At 39.0% G+C, this 21,774-nt stretch overlaps 1 long non-coding RNA gene across 2 annotated transcripts in view; it reads right to left on the bottom strand.

Annotated features, from left to right (window-relative positions):
• The window catches only part of LOC130455934 (uncharacterized), a 69,072-nt gene that overhangs the window by 41,592 nt on the left and 5,706 nt on the right, over nucleotides 1–21,774 (bottom strand). The window contains exons 2-4 of one of the 2 annotated variants that reach the window (XR_008914221.1): nucleotides 21,083–21,155; nucleotides 12,867–13,064; nucleotides 12,089–12,267 (exon numbers count right to left, since the gene is read on the bottom strand). This is a non-coding gene — a long non-coding RNA (uncharacterized LOC130455934). The remainder of the gene's footprint in view (nucleotides 1–12,088; nucleotides 12,268–12,866; nucleotides 13,065–21,082; nucleotides 21,156–21,774) is intronic. The other variant, XR_008914222.1, reaches the window with a different exon arrangement.

Below are 21,774 nucleotides of genomic sequence, written 5' to 3'. Positions count from 1 at the left end.
TTGCTTTAACCCAATGATCAGATGGCATCTTATTTTTCTAGGACTGCAGTTTTGTTTAGAGGAAGTGAGGAGGGAAAGTGGTCATTTTGGAAAAGGGGGCTTCTTTTACAGAAAAAGCAGCCCTTAGTTGGAAGGGGCCAGTGGGGGACTTTGAAGAGTCCAAAGGAAACAAGAAAACACGGGCCTGACTAGAGAGCACTTGCCCTGGTGGCCTGTAGAAGTCTTATCAGATTCCACTCTAGGTTGTTGGTTGTCTGGCGGATGCCTTTGATGGATTGGTCACACAATGTAAAATAGGTCGAAGGTGGTACAATTTAGAGCTACAAGTGACCTCAGAGATCACCTAGTCCAGTGCTCTCATTTCACAGAAGAGGAAAGGGAGAGCCTGAAGGTTAAATGACTCGCACAAGGTCACCCAGAGCAGAAGTGACAGAGCTGAGATGGGAATGAAAGCAGGTCCTCTGTTTCCACATCCTGCTTTCTGCTTCCTGAAGCTTTGTGGGGATTGGTGTAACCTGAACTCATGTAATTTAGGAATCCAGATAAAAAATCCAGATGGCCTGGGAGGGGTAAAATAGATTTTCGAGGGCACCTACAGAGGCTAACAGGAAGAGGGAGCAGATATGTTGTGTGTTTGCTTCCTGCAGCATATCTGACAGAAGCCATGAACTGCAGGAGAGACATCTATGACAATATCTGCTTATATGTGTATAACATTTCACAATTGCCAAAATGCTTTCCGGATGTTATCTAATTTTATTCTCACAATGACCCTGTGCTATAGGGAGAGTTCCATTTTTCAAAGCAGGAAGCCAGTTCAGAGAGGTTGTATTACCTAAGATAGCACAATTGGGAAGGGAAGGGGAAGGGAAGGGGAAGGGGAAGAAGGGGAAGAAGGGGAAGGGGAAGGGGAAGGGGAAGGGAAGGGGAAGGGGAAGAAGGGGAAGAAGGGGAAGGGGAAGAAAGGGAAGGGGAAGGGGAAGGGGAAGGGGAAGGGAAGGGGAAGGGGAAGAAGGGGAAGAAGGGGAAGGGGAAGGGAAGGGGAAGGGGAAGAAGGGGAAGAAGGGGAAGAAGGGGAAGGGGAAGAAAGGGAAGGGGAAGGGGAAGGGGAAGGGGAAGGGGAAGGGGAAGGGGAAGGGGAAGAAGGGGAAGAAGGGGAAGGGGAAGGGGAAGGGGAAGGGAAGGGGAAGGGGAAGAAGGGGAAGAAGGGGAAGGGGAAGAAAGGGAAGGGGAAGGGGAAGGGGAAGGGGAAGGGAAGGGGAAGGGGAAGAAGGGGAAGAAGGGGAAGGGGAAGGGAAGGGGAAGGGGAAGAAGGGGAAGAAGGGGAAGAAGGGGAAGAAGGGGAAAGGGAAGGGGAAGGGGAAGGGGAAGGGGAAGGGGAAGGGGAAGGGGAAGGGAAGGGGAAGGGAAGGGAAGGGAAGGGAAGGGAAGGGAAGGGAAGGGAAGGGAAGGGAAGGGAAGGGAAGGGAAGGGAAGGGAAGGGAAGGGAAGGGAAGGGAAGGGAAGGGAAGGGAAGGGAAGGGAAGGGAAGGGAAACAGAAAGAAGCAGAGATCATAGGGTAGAAGATCAAGCTAGACAATTGTTTTAAAAGAATATCCATTGCCAATGTGAAAGTAAAATGCTTATTTAGCTGTATCCAACAGCTGCTAAATGGCCTGATGAGGGTTAAAATATTAGCTTCCCCACTGTTTAGAGCTATATTTATTACATAAGTTACTTAATGCTCTTCTAATAATTCTGCTAATGAGTCTCAAACACTCAGCATTTCTCTTGCTATAGGAATAAGCCATCTAAGGTCTTGAAGGGTATGTATGCATGGTCTCTGATAGATAGATAGATAGATAGATAGATAGATAGATAGATAGATAGATAGATAGATAGATAGATAGATAGATAGATAGATGGATAGATAGATGGATAGATGGATAGATGGATAGATGGACGGATGGATATATGGATAGATGGATGGATGGATAGATGGATAGATGGATAGATGGATGGATGGATGGATGGATGGATGGATGGATGGATGGATGGATAGATAGGTAGATAGATAGATAGATAGATAGATAGATAGATAGATAGATAGATAGATAGATAGATAGATAGATAGATAGATGGGTGGATGGATAGATAAACAGACAGACAGACGATGGATGGATGGATGGATAGATAGATAGATAGACATAGATAGATAGATAGATAGATAGATAGATAGATAGATAGATAGATAGATAGATAGAAAGATAGATAGATAGATAGATAGATAGATAGATAGATAGATAGATAGATAGATAGATAGATAGATAGATAGATAGATATACTGGTACTGGAGACCTTTAAAAAACAACGTTCTCCCCTAGGAAACCTCAGGTTTTTGAAATCCTAACTTTTGTCTCCAGGACTCTGTAGTAGAGGCTTAAACCAGTGAGTATGAGAATGGGGATTCTAATCCCTTTAATTAAAGACAGGCTTCCCTCGTAATGAACCCAGTCCACTAACACAATGGCTGGGTATCAAAGGGAGAATGGTTTAGGAGCTTAAGCCAAATGGTGCCTCCATGCCAGATAAAAATACAAATCACAGTGTCACAAAGAAAAATGGTTTATTATGCTACATACAGCCTAATTAATGTACATTCATAAAAACTTGGGAAATTTAGAGTGCAAAGGGTCTTCAGCAATCATCTAAGGCAGCCCCCTTACTCTATAGATCATGAAATTAAGACACAGAAATGGAAGAGATTTTTCCAGTATCACACAGCATCAAGATCCTGCTTACTTTTTCACAAGTGGCCTAACTTCCCATATAAAAGGAAATGTGAAAGTATAAATGAACTGTTATTAAGCAGCCACATGACAAACATTTATTATATCTGTGCTAAGAGCTGGGCATACTATGAAAAAAAAATGTTAAAAGTCTTGGCTCTCAAGGAACTCACAATCTAATGAGGGAAACAACAAAAACAATTATATATGAATGAGGTATGGAATTAGTAGAGAGATAAGAGATTTGGATATAGAGATAGGCATATAGATAAAGGTATATAAGCTGGAGACAGAGACAGATAGAGAGACAGAGAAAGACGTGGCTCCAAAAATCTGTAGCATGTCCAGCAGCCATATTCCTCCATAACTCATCGTTAGCACTGGACTTCTACAACTCTGGAAGAGAGAGTGAGACTGGTGACTTTGTGCAGCTCTGCCTCACTTAAATCCAGTTTATGCTCCCAGTCAAAAGAAACCACCAAGGATGGCATTTTTGTTCTCTTCAAGGACAATGGACAACAACCAACCAGACACAGATTGAATTGGACATAGTTAACAAAAGGAAGGTACGAGCATTAAGGGTGAACCTGGAAGGCTTCTGGGAAAGGTGGGATTTTATCTGTAACTTGAAGGAAACCAGCAAAATTAGGAGGCTGAGATAAGGAGAGAATTCTAAGCAATGAGAGACAGCTCGAATGAGTGACAGACAGAAAATGCTAGAAGCCTGAAGATAATATCTAGTGTGAAGAGCTGCAAGGAGCCACTATTACTGGATCACAAAGCAGGAAAAGAGAGAGGTTAATGTGTAGGAAGGAAGAAGCAAAGTTATGAAATGCTTTAAACGTCGAACAGAAGGTGTTCTATATAATCTTGAAAGCCATAGGGCCACAAAAAGCATTAATTAAACTTCTACTCTTTTCAGTGCTAAGAATACAAGAAAGGGAAAAGACAATTCACACACACACACCCCAAAGAAGCTCACAATCTAATGGGAAAGTCGACAAATAAACCACTCTGTGCAAATAAGCTACATTGGAAATACAGGATAATTCAGGGCAGCTAGATAGCTCAGTGGACACAGTGCTGAGCCTAGAGTCAAGAAGACTTGAGTTCAAATCCTTTCTTAGATACTCACTAGTTATATGACCCTGGACAAGGGTCATCTAAACACTGTTTGCCTCAGTTTCATCATTTGTAAAATGGGGATAATAAAAGCACCTGCTTCCCAACATAGTTGTGCGGATCAAGTAAGAAAATTGTTAAAAAAAAAGTTAGTACATAGTAGGTTCTATATAAATGTTAGCTAATTGCACTATTTGTTGATTATCACATTCATTACTGTTGTTCAGTTATTTATCAATGTGTCCAACCTTTTTATGACCCTATTTGGAATTTTCTTGGCAAAGGAGTAATTTTCCATTTCCTTCTCCGCTCATTTTACAGATGAGGAAATTGAGGCAAATTTACTTGCCCAAGATCACACAACTAGTAAGTGTCTCAGACCCAGTTTGAACACACAAACAGGAGTCTTTTGGATCCAGGTCCAGCAATTTATCTACTGTACCACCTGGATGTCCCATAAAAACTATATAATAAAAAAACTATATTATAAAGTTTGCCTCTAAAATGGCCTCAAGATCTGTTTCTTTCTTCTACTTTTAGTTACTATCAGGTTTTACCACTTCTGGCAAAGCTGATTTGGGTTACTAAAAAGCAGTAAAAATATTTTTGATTAACTTCTAAGTGATACAAATTGATAGGATTTTTGAGCTAAAAAGGGACTTTGGAAGTTATCTAGTCCAACTTCCTTGAATTTCAAATGAAGAAATCGACAATCCAGGAAAGTCGACTAGCTTGGGCAGATTCATTTTTTAATTAATTAATTTATTATTAATTTATTTCATTTAATATTTAATCTATTATTGTATTAGCTTAATTAGTAAGGCATATTTCACAAGTTATTTTTGAATAAAAATATTTATTAGTTAGTAGTTATGAGACAAGTCTTGGTGATACAGAAACAAAAGATAAGACTGTTCTTCTACCTTCAAAGAATCAGAGGAAGGAGGTAAATTGAACAAAAAGGGAAGGAGGGTCTAAGAAGTGGCATCTTGGTCTGAAAAGTGACAGAGATAGTGGTGAGTGGAGCCAGTGAGTGGGGAGTTGACTGACACACTCTTTCCAGCAGCAATAGTAGTACGGGATTAATTTGATTATGGTTTCTAAACTAGAAAGAGAAAGGAAGAAGTAAGATGTCTGCTAAGGAGAACAAAGAGGTCAGAAATGATAGCTGGAACATCTAGCCTGATTCCTTGCAAACATTACGGTAAATTGATTTTAAAATTTAAATATCATTTAATTACAGATTAACTATAGCAGAATTACATATTTATTGATATTTGATCCTTAATATCCTAATATACATACACAGAGTTTTTGTACATAATACAAAAATATATACATGTATATATGTGTAGTACAGCTAAGTAGCACAGTGAATAAAGCTCCAAGACTAGAGTCAGCAAGACCCAAGTTAAAATCTGGCTTCAGACACTTATTAGCTATGTGATCCTGGACAAGTAAGTTAATTCTGCCTCAGTTTCCTCATATGTCAAATGAGCTGGAGAGGGAAATGGCAAACCATTCCAGTATCTTTCCCAAGGAAATTCCAAATGGGAATTAGACATGACTGAAAAGGCTGAACAACAATAAAAATTTACATGAATGTGATATAACAAATACATGGACCATTCATATGTTTTTATATGTGTATTTACCTTTTCTTAAACAGGGTGTCCTAAAAGTTTAAAGGCAAGTTTAAGCTCTTATGGCTTTTAAGTTTTTAAGCTGTCCTACACAAACATACATGTATATATTTTTGTATTATATACAAAAGCTCTGTATATGTATATTAGGATATAAAGGATCAAATATCAATAAACACATAATTCTGCTATTTGGAGATATCAAGCAAAGATTATGTTCAAGAAGTCACCAAAGCTGGCAAAAGCTTGTGGATAATCTTGCACCTCTACAAACCAGGAATCCCTCTCTGTATACTTATAAACCAGCACTTTAGTAGACTTGCAAGCAAATTTCCTAATGTGAAATTTAACAAAGCTATTTCAACAACTTGCACACCCAAGTAAGTATCCCAACAGGAATCTGCCCACAAAATTTGTCATCCTTGAGAGACATATCAAAGCCCAATTTATTGGTCTTCTGGAATTTGGTAGCATGAGCCTAACAAAGAGTGGAAACTTTTTTGATTCTGGAGCTATCAAAACTAATCTAGAGGAAAACCGAAAGAAACAGATTGAAAACAAATTGATGTCCTTGGTCAAGTGCTCTCGCCCAATAAATAAAAGAAAGTGACTCAAAGGATGACTAATTTCCTTATGTTTGTATATCTTTGCTGGATTTTTTTGGAATGGAAAACATATCTAAGAATTTTTTTAAAGCTGAAAAATAGAACTAAAATCCTTTTCTGCTTTTTTTAACCTTTTAAAAATTAAGCTTAAACTCCATTATGCCTCAGAAATAATGGAGCCTGGGTATCTTATTACATCTTTAAGAATGGTACATAAAAAAACTGACTTTTTAAAAAATAAATAACAAATTAACATATTGTGGTAAATAATTTCAAATTATTTCTCACTTATGCCTTATAGCAAATATAACTAACTATGTATTTATGTGACTAGGCTATAAAATTAATTTGGGGTATTTTTTTTCTATTTGTGAATAAATCACACAGAACATTTTATCCAATGGGAAATAAGAGCTTAAAAGACATAAAAGCTTAAATCTTCACTTAGTCTTTGGGAGTACCCTATATATCAGTTGGTTGTTGTTTATTATTTATGTTTGACTCTAAATTACTACTCACATACACTACCTCCAAAATGAGTTATTAGTCTTAAGTGTGGAACATTTTAGACTGAAGAGATTTTCAAAATGAGAGACAATTAAAAAGCTTAATGAACTTAGGCAAATTGGCTTGCCTAGACCTCAGTTTCCTTCTCTCTCTCTCTCTCTCTCTCTCTCTCTCTCTCTCTCTCTCTCTCTCTCTCTCTCATTCTCTCTTTGTGTTTCTCTGACTCTGTCTCTCTGTCTCTTTCTGTCTCTCTCTGCCTCTCTCTCTCTCTTTCTCCCTTTTTTCTTTAAACCCTTTCCTTCTGTCTTAAAATTGATACTAAATATTGGTTCAAGGCAGAAGAGCAGTAAGGGATAGACAAAAGAGATTAAGTGATTTGCCCTGAGTCACACAGCTCGGAAATGTCTGAGGGCATATTTGAACCCTGGTCCTTCTGGCTCCTGGCTCTCTGTCCATTGAACTTGACCTCCTTATCTCTTAAATGAGGAAATTGAACTAGATCATTTCTACGCTACCATCCAGCTCCAAAAACAATTGCTACAACTATAAATCTAGAATAAATTAAAGTTTAATACATCTGTAGAGTATCATTTGTTGGGTGTTACTTTTATAAACATTTTCCCTTTTTCCTGGTCTGTTTCATAACTAGATAGATAGATAGATGTTTCCATAACTTCTCAGATTGTTTATAAACTGAGCTCTATCTCCGCTACGTAGATATGATTTTGGCCACCTGAATGTACTTATCAAGTTATGGCCATTCATGTTTGTGTCCTTAAAATACTCATCTGAAATTTTCCCTTTTACCCACAGGAGCCACTAGATGGCGCAAAAAGTTTGCCTTTTTTTCCCTTTCTCAAGTTTTTTTTGTTTATCTTTCTAAATGCAGATTCTGAGATATTCAAGGGTCTCTCTAAAACTTCTGGCTGTGTATACTGATAGTTAACATCTGATTTAAATCTTTTTTTTTTTTTTAATTTCATTTTTAAAAGGCCATTGTTTTGGTTCTTTTCTTTTCTTTTTTTTTCCCCCAGAGTGCCAGTGTGCCTTCTCGCCTTAGGAAAAGTGTTATCTCTCCCTTTCTCTCCATGATCCGCCAACCTTCTTTTCTGCTCAGGCAGTGCGGTACAGAGGCTAAAGCGCTGGATTTAAAGTCAGAGAACCTGAATTCGATCCTGGCTCTGCCAGTGACCATAGATACATTATTTTACCTTTCTGGTCATCAGCTTCCCCATCTGTAAAATGTTTTGGACCGGGTAACCTACAAGGTCCTAGCCCTGATCCTAAGTCCTAGAGAGGATCTTTTATGCCACCTATCATGCACACATCATCGGGGCAACGTGTGTCAGTCTGCCTGGGGACCCACCATACAGCTTTCAACTTCCCTTTGGGCTCCTGATGATTTTGATTCTCCTGGCACTGTGGTTCCAAAACTTGTAGTCATCCAAGACTTGCCCATCATGGAGAAAATGTATATTTTTTTGATAGTAGCATGGGAGAAATGTGGAATCATGGAAAGCCTACTGGGTAGGGGATTTAAGGAAAAAACATAGATAAGAATCACTCTTGGTGCGAAGGGGTGGAGAGGTTGGGCTGTGCATGGGTGGAGGGAGCACCCAGTCTGATGAAATCTGGCTTCATCAAAGAGTAGGAGGACATTACCTCATTCTTCATTCCCAAAACCTCCAGAGGCTGTTTCAAGTCAATTAGAGCTTCAGCAATTCAAGTTGTTTCACACTAATTAGGGCAACCTTCCTTAAAACACCAGTATCTCCCTTTAGGTTATATGCAAAAGAGTATATTCATGGGGGCCTTTGCAGAATAGCAGGGATGCAGGAAGGACACCCATTTGGAGAGGAACAAAAAGCTAGTGAATTATGTACCCCACTGTTGTAGCAGCAGGAGCTCCCAGCTTGACATTCATTACTGTTCTATGAACAAGACACTCCATCTTTCAGCCCCTGGCATTTTCTCTGACTGTTCAGATCTGGAATGTTCTCCCTCCTCAACTCTGCCTACTGACCTCTCGGGCTTCCTTCAAGTCCCAGCTAAAATTCCCCTCCTACAAGAAGCCTTCATTCTAGTGTCTTCCCACTTTTATTTATTTTTTTCCTATTTATGCCGTATATAAATCAGATGTGTCATATATATTTTACATATATTATAGATGTATGCATGTGTGTGTATACACGTTGAGGGCATTATTCCACTTTTGTCTTTGAATGCTCAGTGCCTAGCACATGGCAGTTGATTTTACATGCTTGCTGATTAATATTGTCAACAATGCTGAAAAGTCCTCTTTTTCTTAATAAATGTTTATTAAATTGAGCTGAATTAGATTGATAAGTCTTGAGTTCATAATGCTTAGTGGGCTTAGTGAATGTGATTTTTGATGACCTCACCTATTGAGTTCAAAAGAATTCCAGGAGCCACCCCCAGCCTTAAAAAATGTAAAATAAATCAGTGTGAATGACTAGGATCCCATCTATACTCTTCTCCTGACTTTCAAGGCTAATAAGAAGAAATCCGAATCGAACACAATTATTGTAATCCCTAGTGTAATAGCTAACATTTGCTCTTATTGGAAAAGAGAGCTTCTAGGGTGTCTTGGCAGAGAATCTGCCTCCATTTGAACTCTGGTGGGCAACCCTGCGTTCAAGGGTGTAAAATCAGATTTTTCACATGTACCTCGCATAATTTATACATCTACCTAACCTACAAAGCTAGTCCTGAAGTGGCTGGGTGATTTCTAAGGATCTTTACTGGTCTACAATTCTAAATAATAAAAGTGTACAAAGTATAAATAGAAAACAATTTGAAAAAACATTACTAGAAGATTAATAGGATCATGAACAGCAAAAACTGGGTGTGGATTATAGTATAGTCATTCTACAGATTTGTTAGAAAGAATTTGGAGGTGTTGTTTATGTCCATGTTTTTCCACTTTTTAATCAATTCTGACTTGCTTAGGGTAGTACTTGCAAAGATATTTGCCACATTCTAAATGTCCTACCAAAAGACAGAAGAGCTCACAGCCCTCAGATGCTCCATGTTGGGTGTCCTAAGCATCTGGACTGACCTTCGAGGCTGAAGCTGATAGTACCAGAATTCTTTGGCACTGGTTTTCCTTGCTTCCAAAAGGAATTTTTATCCTAGGCAGCTGAATATTGTATTGTCAATCAGAGGATTCAATGGATAGTTCTCATATTTCAATTCTTTAAAATAGATTGACTCGTTTTCCACACACTAGTTGAATAATAATACATATAGTATGTTGATACAATACATTGATCAATATATTTAATCTATTATATATATGAGAAAACATGGATTGTAAAATATGAGCAAATGAATATTAAAAATTAAATATATGTAATCTAGATTTTTTAAATTTATTTTAAATCTATAGATGTTTATGTTGTTTTCCCCCAGTTAGACTAAAAAATTCTTCTTGGATTTGTGCTTATCCCAAGTGCTTAGAGTCCCTGGTACTTATAATTAATTAATAATAATTAGAATAATTAACCAAAATGCTTTTTGATCAAGTGACTAATTAGAAACATTTCTAATGACATGCCACAGTGATCTGTTGTCATGTTCCTGTCATATTCATTAACTAATTCAGTGATTTTATATATAACAAGTATATTGATCAGATTTTCATAAAATACAAATCTGGAAGGAACAATTAGTTCAAAAAGAACTTGTTAGGAGAGTAATGTGGGCCTAGACTAGCAAGATTAAGTTTAATAGAAATAAATGTCAAGTCCTACTCTTAGATCTAAAAACTCAACACCCCAAGCACAGGATAATGGGGAACTGACTTCACAATCTGAAAGAGATCCAAGATGAGGTGATGCTGATTGACAGTTAAATATGAGTCAAGATCTTTGAGATACTTCAGCCAAAGCCAACTGATGCAATCTCAACTTACATTAAATAGAAGTAAAGTGCTCCAAAAGAGGGAAGAAAGTCACATAGTATTCTGTGCCTGTCAGATCACATCTGGAGTATTGTGCTCCATTCTGGGAAACAGTTTTTAAGAAAGACATTTAAAAAACTGGAGCACATCCAGAGGAGTAAGACCAAGATAACAAGTGGCCTGAGAAACCATGTCATTTGAGAAATCATTGAAGGAAGTAGAAATGTTTAGCCTGGAAAACAATTATAAATATATATATATATATATATATATATATATATATATATATATATATATGTGTGTATATATATATATATTTTTTTTTTCAGTGAAACATGAAAACTGCCATCAGATCTGCCAAGTACTGTTACATGGTGTTATAAAACTCTTGAAGAACAGGAGAGGAACAAACAAGCGGAAGTGACAGGATTACAGACTAACTGTGTAATAATTAAAGCCATGCAAACATGGAGTAGATTGTCTATGGAAAGAGTAGGCTTGTTATCACTGGAAGTGTTCAAGCAGAAGCAAGATGACCATCTGTCAGGAGAATCAACCCCTTCACTGTACAGAAGGGAAAAGAGGACTGGTTATACTGACTTGATGAAAAAATTGATGACAGCAGCTAGACCACAATCCAGGTGCCCTGACTCCCAGAGCAATGCTGCCCTCACTCCTCCATACTGACTTGTGGGGCGAATTCTTGCGTGGCATAGGAAATTTCTCTATTGGATGAAGGTGCAAGTGGTGATCTCTGAGGTCCCCATTTTGATTCAAAATATGGAAAGCCATGTGAAGGATTCAAGCACCAAACTGTTTTTCTATTCATACAAGACAGCTCAAATGTCAACTTATATATGAAGTCTCTAGACCTCTTAGGTACCACCATTCCCTTTTCATAACCTTTTGGGTTCATTTGTATATATTATGCATATACTTTTATGTACACATATTGTCTCCCTCATTTTGAATGGAAACTCCTTGAGGGAGCCTTCTTCAAAACAGGACACTTTTTGCTCTTTTTTTTTTTTTTGGTACCCTCTGTGTTTAATACAATATCATACACGTAAGTAGAACATATTCTTGTTAACTGATTAACCCCTTGTGTCGTGAGAGTTTCCTATTGTTTTCCCATCCACATGTGGACTAACAAGTCAGGTTCAGAGAAAGGATGACATTTCTCATCTCTCCCCCACCACCACCATACACAAAGTTCAAGTGAAGGCCAGAGGAGTTTTCCCCAATATTGTTGTCTCAAACCCCCATTCTTAAGTGTTCTCCCAAATGTTAACCACTAATGATTAGCATCCACGTTTCATTTAACAAGTTAACATCAATTAACTTTTACAAAGAGGTATTTACTGAGAAGATATAAAAGGAACAAAAATATAAACCATTCCCTTGAACCAAAGGCACCCACTTATTTATATCAATCTCCTTGATCCCTGGGGAGAGTGGGCTCAAACTTTTAAAGCTGTTGCTAGAAGATATTTGCTTCACTAAATTCATTTTTAATTTACCTGTAGAGCCCAACAGGGTTCAATCCACTATTAGGCCAGCTTCTAGTCACTTCTTGAGGCTTTGATGGGATCAGCTGGCAACAAACTCTAGCATGAACTATGGCTCCTGAACCTCTGGTAGTTACCATTCCCACTTTCCAAATTTCCCAAAGGTAGAGCTCTCTACTCCGATACTCCACCTAAAAACAAGAAAGAACAAATTCAGAAGCAAAAAAAGAATATGTTCATAAGCTATATGCCCACCCCAGCTAGGGAGAAGACACCCAGAGGTGTCTTACAACATGCCTCTCTCACTCTAACATGCCATGGAGGAAAAAGAAAGAGCCTTGCTTTGGCCACTTGGTTCTTTTCAAATGTACCATGGTTCTGACTCAACAGTCAATCAAAAATCTGTCTCTTCACCTCACATGGAGGAAAATCAATTCCAAACAGTCTGCACATGTTCCAAAATCCAATGGGAATTGCATAAGCCTCCACTGAGCTTGCTTACAAGTACCGGTCTTGGAAAGCCCCATCATTTGAAGAGATGAATAGGAGGTGATACTACATACTCTTTCCCCCTCTACTTTAGAGATCTAATCACTCCAGTAAGAAGGCTTGCCAAGCCCTTTTCAGGGTTGCTCACCCACCTTTGCTACCCACCAATTCTCATCTGTGGTTGCAAAAAGATGTAGTATGCATGACCACAGCCCAGTAAAACTGTCTCAGCCCAGGGACTAAACCAAGTTGAGAGTAGTCAAAAGACTTTGACCTATTGGTGATCTAGGCAGATGGCTACCCTAAGCATGTGAAGATTTCTTCTGGCAGAATGGGCAGACAAGAACAATTTGTTCCAGTAGACATGAAGGCAACTGAAGCAAGCATTGTGGAGTGCTTGGGACTTGGTCAGACACTGAAGTCACCAAGGTCAGGCATCGCATCCCAGGCTGTCATCAGTTATCTTAACTTTTGTCTTCCCATCTTGACTTGGATGACTCTGGAAAAGAGAGTGGAGCTGACAATTTTGCACAATTCTGCCTCACTAAAATCCAATTCACCAGCAAGTCAAGACATTACTCATGGTGATGGCATTGGTCTTATTTGAACACAAAGGATGAATAATAACAACAGCTTTACAGATGTTAATCATGAGTTACATTCACTGTGATTCTTTAAAAGATTTGTGATTTCCTAACTATGGATATTCCTTTCATGGATGGGGATCCCAAGTCCTCTAACTTCCTTTCCTATGCTATTTTTACATCTATTTTCATACATATGTCTGTATCCTTTAAGGTTCTATGAAATGGCCTTTTAAACTTTCTGAACACAACGAACTTTTAATAAGCAATTATTGAGTGCACCTAGTTGGGTCAGACATTATACTTGACACTGGAGATCAAAAATGAAACAGGGCTGGTCCTCAAGGATATTAATTCTGCTGAGTGGAGATAATGTATACACTTCTATCTGAGGAAGGAAATAGTAGCAACAAGATGAGATAAGATGTTCATCAGAAAGGGCTCCAAAGAAGGTGTTGCACCTGAGCTGAGTCTGTAGACAATCTAAGGATTCTGAGAGGCAGGAAGAATGCATTTCAGGTATGAGGGACAACTTGCACAAAATACACACAGATGGAATGCTAAACACAGCAACAACATGCAGTCCAATCTGTCTAGAATGTAGAGTGGGTAAAGGAGAGGAAAATCCTGAAGGAAAAAAAGTAGGCTGCAGCAGAACTATGGAGGTCTTCCATGTTAGACTGAGAAGGAAATTTTATCCTAGAGGCAATAAAAAGCAATGGAAAGTGTGAGATTTTTGAGCATAGAAGTGACCTAATATGAAATTTAGATTACTCCACTCCACTTTATGGAGAAGATGAAATTGTAATCTCCTGAATGAACAATGAAGGTACTTAGTTCTTCCTTTATAGTGAAACTAGAACTTTAAACTAAGTCTATTTTAAGACCTTAATACAAAAAGGTTTGTTAAGTAACTATTTAGGTTAAATTAATCACAAAAAGGTTAAGTAACTAACAAAAGGTGAACTTAACAAAGAACTGTTAAGTAACTCAAAAGATGTAATCTAATCAAAGATGAGAACTAAAGAATGGACATTTAGAGGAGGGGACACAAGAGTAAAAGGTCTATGTATTTGGCTCACTTGCTCTCTCCAGGACCTTTGGCAGCAGAGAGTTGGCTAGTGGCAATGTGCTGGGCCTTTCCGGCATCTTGGCGTGGCTACAAGCTATTGTCCGGTTGGGTGGTGAGTTTCTGGCTGAGTTTTCCCTCCTTTACTTTCCAAAATTTATCCTCTTAGAAGCCTCTAATTTCCTTCAGAGACCCAGTGGTGGAGATCTTGAACTCCCCCTCTCACAGGCCAGGCAGGAGAAATCCCATATCCTCTTCCCTCTTTCTCCTTAAATCCTTCCCTCTATATTGGTTAAAATTATCATAAATTTCCAGACTGACTTAGGTATTTTATTTGGGATTTTTCCCTGGTGACCAATTCATTTAGATTTTAAGTCACAACCCTAAAATTCTCTTTACAGTTATCAGATCTAAGCCAGAGGATGAACTGGAAAGAGGAAAAGAATATAATCATGGGAACAAATTAGAAAACTATGATAACAGTTCAGGTAATTAAGGAATAGAGTCCAAACCAGAAAGATGACTCTATTAGTAGAGAAAAGGGGGTGGATGTGAGAGATATCATATAGGGAGAATTGACAGGAATAGATATCTAATTGGGTATTGGTTTGGGGTAGGGCAGTAAAGAGGAGAGAGAAAAGGAAAGTCTGACTTAGATTACAGACCTGGAGGATAGTGATGCACTTAAAAAAAATAGGAAAGTTTGAAGGAGGGATAGGTTTAGAGAAGAAAGTATTCTTTTTGTTTTATGTGAATGCCAATGTTCCATCAGACTGCTGAGCATGCCAAGTAATTTACATTAAGATTCTTAAGAAAATATATAATGTTTATCTGTATAAGAATCACATCAGAAAATCTATGCCAAAAAAAGACATAAGGAGATTCAGCTATTGTAGAAAAGAATCCTGAAGTTTTTCATCTCTCGATCAGTGAACAAGGATTTAAGCATGTGTTGGGCACTGTGTGTGCTGTGGATAGATATACAAAAAATGGCAATGTCCCCAGTTGCAATGAGCTTACATTCTAAGAGGGGAAACATATATGTGCAACAAATACAAACCTATATTTGTGTATATGATAATATATACATCTATATTCATATATGTGTTCATATAGATATAAATATATGGGGAAAAACCAGTTCAGTGTAAGATCATTTGAAGGGCACTAGCAGTGGAGGTAGGAGGAAGGAGCAGGTCAAGAAAGGCCTCACCACAAGAGGTGCCTGAGCTGGACCTTAAAGGAAAAGAACTCTATGAGGCAGAGGGAAGTAAAGAGAAAGTGCATTCTAGGCATGGGGGCCAGCCAGAAAGTCCAGGAGAAAAGAGAAAGAATGTCATAAGGGAAGAACAGGGAGGAGTCCAGTTCTTTAAATTAGCTTTGCTAATTGAACTGAATGCTGTGTAATTATAATGACCAAGCTTGGCGCAGAAAAAGCTTTGAGAAACTGGGTTTGGTCCCAGTCACTCCTCAAGGCTATGCTGGCAGACTGGGCTCAGCTGGCCACAAACTCCAGCCTAGACTCTGGCTCTCATACCTCCACTAGCTGCCAATCTTTTGAAGCTTCATGAATTCATAGCTGTCTAGAATCCTCCCACACCTTCTTCATAGAGGTGGGGGTCTAAGGATGTACAATATTGCTCTCTCCCTCTTTCTCTGTCTCTTTCTGACTCTGTCTTTGTCTGTCTCTCTGTCTCTCCCCCCCCAGTCTTTCTCTGTGCTTCTCTGTCTCTGTCTCTCTGTCTCTCCCCCCACCAGTCTTTCTCTGTGCTTCTCTGTCTCTGTCTCTGTCTCCCTTTCTTTCTCCCTCCCTCTCCCTCTTCTCTGTCTGTCTCTCTCTGTGTGTCTCTATCTCTGCTTCTCCCTCTTTCACTCTCTGTCTCTCTCTTCTGTCTCTCTTTGTCTTTCTCTGACTCTCCCCACCCACCCACTCACCCCCCCCCCTCCTCCTCCTTACAAGGAATGGTTTGCTGGAGAAAAGAGGAAAACGAACTATATTTAGAAATTAAGGTGATGTAAAACAAAAATGACTAATAAAACATTTGTTAAATAAATACATTAACTTTAATGGAGATGAATTCTACTCCTCCAAGTGTCTCCCAGATGTGAGTCAAACTTTGCCTGAGTAGAGCTCTTCCTTTTCTTGAGGTGTCTAATCCAAGCCATTGGCATAATTCAGATCATACAGCTATAAGTTAAACACTAGAATTCGGGATCATTTTCTGCAACATTTAACATCCGATTAGAGCTCTGTGATGATGATAATTACTAGGAGAGTCTGTGATCTCACACTGATGGGCTTAAGATAGGCATGTGCCATCGACCAGCTCAGGAAGAATACTGGAGACTAGGTTAGTTATTGGGGTGCGAGCCCTGCTTTCTTAACAAGGGAACTGATCTGGTTCAGCAAGGACTGTGCTGCTGGAACCAGTCAGTGGAGTTTTCAGCAAGGTGAGGCTGGCTGAGTTCTGAGCCACTAAATTACTTTCACATCAGAAACAATGCAGAACCAGTCAAGAAGGGAGTTTCTTAGCTTAGCTGCAACCAAAGCCAGCCTGTGGTTAGCAGACAGACCCAGCTGTGAGTGCTGATTTCAGTTCTCTTTAGGGACTAGGAGAGGAAGGCCAGGGAAGGAGCCAAGACCGGATTATTTCAGAATAGTGATCTGACCTGGAAAATGTTGGGGCCAGCAGATAGGCAAAGGAGATAGAAGAGGATGCTGAAAAGGATGGTGCTGACAATGTGAATCATCCCTGTCCTGGAATGTCGATTTCTTCTCCCCTTGTTCCCTGTTCTCCTCATCTCCTTCCTCCCCCGCCTGTCTTCCCATTCTCCTGATGATCCCCCCCCCCCTTGAGGGAGTCCCACTGTTTATAATGCAGGATTTCATAGCTAGTAGGGGGGCATTCCTGGTAATAAGTTTAGCCCCAGATTTTTGAAGCAAGGAAACAAATATGCCTTCATTATACTTTAGAAAAGCATTTTTTCCCCAACTTCCCTACCCTTCTGCTTTCACTCTCTACCTTAAGAGTCCTTCTCCCATCTTGGCCTGGTACCATTCAGAGGTATCTACTCAAACGCTAATTCCTCCAAGAAGCATTTTTTAATATCACCCCCATATACCCAAATACATGTATATGCATATATATGTACAATAGACATACACATGCATGCATACATGAACATATACACAGAGCTGTCTGAAAGGTATCGCTCCCTCATATGATCTCAAAGCACTTCCTATTCCTTTTCTGCTAACCAAAGTTGGTATCTGAGTATAAATTTTGCTGGATTTGAAGACAGTGGACCTGGCTCTGATCTTGGCTCTGCCACCTGTGGGCCCTGGGAATGTCATATAAACTCTAAGGACACATTCCCTCACCCGTAAAATAAGGGAACTGGGTTTAGATGACCTCTAGGGACCCTTCCATCTCTAAGTCTATGATCTTTGATCTGTGTGTCTGTCTTATCTGCCCTTCTGGACCATAAACTTAATGAGGGCAGAGGCCTTTTCCCTACCACCTAGATCCGTGCCTTACATGGAGTAGCTTCTTAATAAGTCTCTGTCAAGTAAAGGTAAACAATCAATAAGGAGAGGGAAATAACAGCATGTTTACTTTTCTTGGCCAGGGCTTAAGATTTATGGTGTTGGATTGAGATTCCCCCAACCTCACTAGAAAAGAGTTGCATTTCCTATAACTCTAGAAACCATTTTCAATGGCTGGGATTCTTTAGGCAATTTTTAAAAATTCATAGCCACGAGATTGAGGTTCATTTTATCTTCCAGAAATATCAAAGTATGTAGATAAGAGAAGAAACTTAATGGGGAGAGGTTTGTTAAACGTTCATACTGCAACAAACTCCAACTTAGTTCTGAGCAAGAAATGCTGGACTAAGCAATGGAGATACATACAAAGGCAAAAAGGAAGACAATGTCTGCCCTCAGGGACACATTCTACTGGAAGAATTTAACACAGAGACAGGTGGACTGACAGACAGACAGACACACAGACAGATAGATGATAGACACAGATAGATTGATAATTAGATAGATAATTAGATGATAGATAATTAAATGATGGAGAGAGAGAGATCAGATAGATAGATCAGACAGAAAGAGAATGACAGACAAACAGATCAGACAGACAAAAAGATAGACAAATAGATCAGACAGACAGACAAGCAGACAGATCAGACAGACAGATAGAGAATTATATGATATATAGACACAGCTAGATGGATAATTAGATGATAGATAGATAGATAGATAGATAGATAGATAGATCAGACAGACAGATCAAACAGATAGATCAGACAGACATATAGATTAGACAGAGATAGATAGACAGATGGACAGTCAAATAAATAGACAGACAGACGGACGGACAGACGGACGGATGGATGGATGGATGGATGGATGGATGGAAGGATAGATAGATAGATAGATAGATAGATAGATAGATAGATAGATAGATAGACAGATAGACAGACAGATAAAAAGCAAGACACTTTAGGGGAGATGAGAACATTAATCAAAGTAGACTTCAAGGGAAGCTTCAAGAACACAAGGTCTGAAGCTAAGTCATAAAAGAAGGAATTGAACAAGGGAAAGGAATATGCATTTCTATAGTGTCTACTATGTGCCAGTCATCTTGAATTTTGTCTTACCATCAGACTTCAATGACTCTAAAAGAGAGTAAGGCTAGCAACTTTGTGCAACTCTAATTCATTTAAATCCAATTCACTCATAACTCAAGATATCACCCCACAATGTCTTTGGTCCCCTGAAAAGGATGAACAACTATCTGCACTAAGTGTTTTACAAATATTATCTCATTTGATCCTTGCAACAACACTACAAGCTAAGTTCTATTATTATACCCATTTTACAGCTGTAGAAAATGAAGCAGATAGTAGCAAAGCAGATTGCCTGGAGTCACCTAGCTAGTATGTGTCTGAGTCTGTATTTGAACTCAGATCTTCCTGACTCCAGTCCCAGTGCTCTATTCATCCAGGCACAGGTGTGCTTATAATTGTTAGAGATGGCACATGGAGTGTTAAATGTGGGAAACAGTAGTTCTGATCAGTGGGAAAGTACAGATTGTGAAGAAAAATGATATGACTAATAAGACTGAAAAAGGAGACTGAAGCCAGACTGCAGAAAGCTTTCTATGCAAGGTTGAGAACTTTGTATTTTACCCCAGAGGCAACAGCATCCATTTCTTTGGGAATATTTTTGGATTGTACTTGATAGCTATAACATTGAGTATGTCATATATAAAGACAGCTTGGTGGGAACTCATCATAAATTCAAATCTGGCCTCAGTCACTTATTAGCTTTATGCTTCTGGGCAAGTCACTTAGCCCCATTTGCCTCAGTTTCTTCATCTGTAAAATGAAGTGGAAAAGAAAATGGCCAACCACTCCAGCCAGCATTTTTGGCAAGAAATCACCAAATGGGTTCTCAAAGAGTTGGATGTTACTAAAATGGCTGTACAACAAAAATGATGTAGATAAGAGACAGTGTGACAGAGTGGATAGATTGTGGTCTTTGAGATGGAAAGACCTGAGTTTGAATTCTATCTCTAATGTGTGTATATCAAGGGGCAGAAAACTTCTCAAGACTCTCTACAACTCTCTAAGGCTGCATTGTAAAGAACATTTTGACTTCCCTTGGTAGAGAAAGGTTTCCCCATCTGGGAGTTCCCTATACCAATAAAATCACCTGTTCAATTCATTTCTCTATTGTGTATTATATGTCTCTATGACTGAATCTTATCTCTCTACCAGGCTGTAACCAGGTTGTAACCTCCAAAAGGGTAAGGGCTAAATTTCTCCATTCTATCTTCCAATCACCAAGAAAAATATTCTATACACAAGAGTAACTTGGTAAGTGTTGGTTGAATGAATAAATGGATGAATAAACCTCATTAGCACAGAAACAAAAAAGAAACTCACGTTGAAAGGGTGAGAAGACACATTATTAGCAGAGTTACAAAATCGTGTATCTCTGAGTCAGAAGGGAACATGGGCTCTCAGTAAACACGATCTTAGACTGTGAGAGAATTTAAATTTGGACAGCAGGAAAAAGTTAGATTTATAGTTTGGGGCCAAAAATCCTCATGGAGCTGAATAATAAATTCAGTTTTACAGAGATCAGGGAGAGGTCTAATCTTCTTTAATATATCATTAGTGACACAGTCTGAGGTTGCATCAACACACACAAACTTGTTTGGCCATTAGCTTGAATGTGAGTCAATTCATTACTAAGAAAAAATTAAATTTAAACACTTTCCTCCCTCAACCCCTTCAGTCCATGAAAGCTTCCCCAATCCCCTGCCATTTTTACACCATTTTTGCCAATGATACCAAGGCAAGAGGATCACTTGCCAGGGAATTTCTTAAAGTATATATTGACATATTTTGTTTTGAAAACAAAAAACACAATTCTTCCCAAATGCCCAAACAAAGGTCCTTTCAAAGTACATCCCCTCAAAATCGTGTATCAATTATTACTACAGGAGAAGGGGGAGAAACGTGTTTGCTAACTCTGTCAGAAGGGCCCCACACTTCCCTATTGCATTTGACTAATATTTTGTTGCTCTATCCATGTTGACTTGGTTTGTTTGTGTATATGGCTTTCTTGTTTCCGCCATCTTCATTCTATAATCATTTCATAAAAGTCTTCCTGCGTTTGCCTGAATCCTTCACATTCATCATTCCTTAGGGCACAGTGATATTCCATTAAATTTACGTACCATACTTCATATCCCACCATTCCCCCAATCATCCTCTTTCTATCTTGTGTTATCAAAAATGAGTCTGGTGTACAAATGGACGTTGTATTTTTCTCTTCATATTCACCTTTGTTGCTGTCAATCACCCTCTTGGGTTTGGGGTTAGCCTATCTCAGATTGGTCCCCTGAGTCGTTAAGGTCTGGAAATAGAATAAAATGGGACACTTTTAATCCATCTAATAGTTAACAAAAGGAATTTTACTTGTAGCAAAGGAAGGCTATTCAGAGCCGAGGAGGGATGGTCATCCAGGATAACACTTTGAGTCTGCGCAGCACGGTTCACGTAGTCACAGTCCAGAAAGAGGAACTCTAATCCCTCTCTAGATCTCTCTCTTGGCCATTTGATACACCAGCAACCAGAAGCTACATCCCTGTCCCAAGCCTTAGTTCCTTAAGTCAATTAAATCTCAAGGTACAGACTCAATGCCTCTACGCAAAAATTAGCCCAACTCGCATGGGATGTAAGAAAGGGGGCGTTTAGAGGAGGGTGCAATTAGGATATTACCATCATCATGATCCTCCTCCTGGCATCTCTGAGCCAAAGGCTATGAAGACTTTATTAACTGTTCTTGAATCATCCTAAACAGTTTTCTGAATGGTGGCAACAATTCACAGCTCCACTGACAGCAAATTAGCATGTCTTCCTGCCTATCTCTAACAAAGAATTTTCCCATCTTTTTTTTGCTGAAGAACTTGAAAGGTTGGAGGCAGTGGTAAAGACTGATAAAGAGCATGTCTATATGAGTCCAGTTGAACTAC

The sequence above is a fragment of the Monodelphis domestica genome, chromosome 8 (genome assembly GCF_027887165.1).
Source record: "Monodelphis domestica isolate mMonDom1 chromosome 8, mMonDom1.pri, whole genome shotgun sequence".
Classification (NCBI taxonomy): domain Eukaryota; kingdom Metazoa; phylum Chordata; class Mammalia; order Didelphimorphia; family Didelphidae; genus Monodelphis; species Monodelphis domestica.
This window is presented reverse-complemented; position numbering and strand designations above follow the sequence as displayed.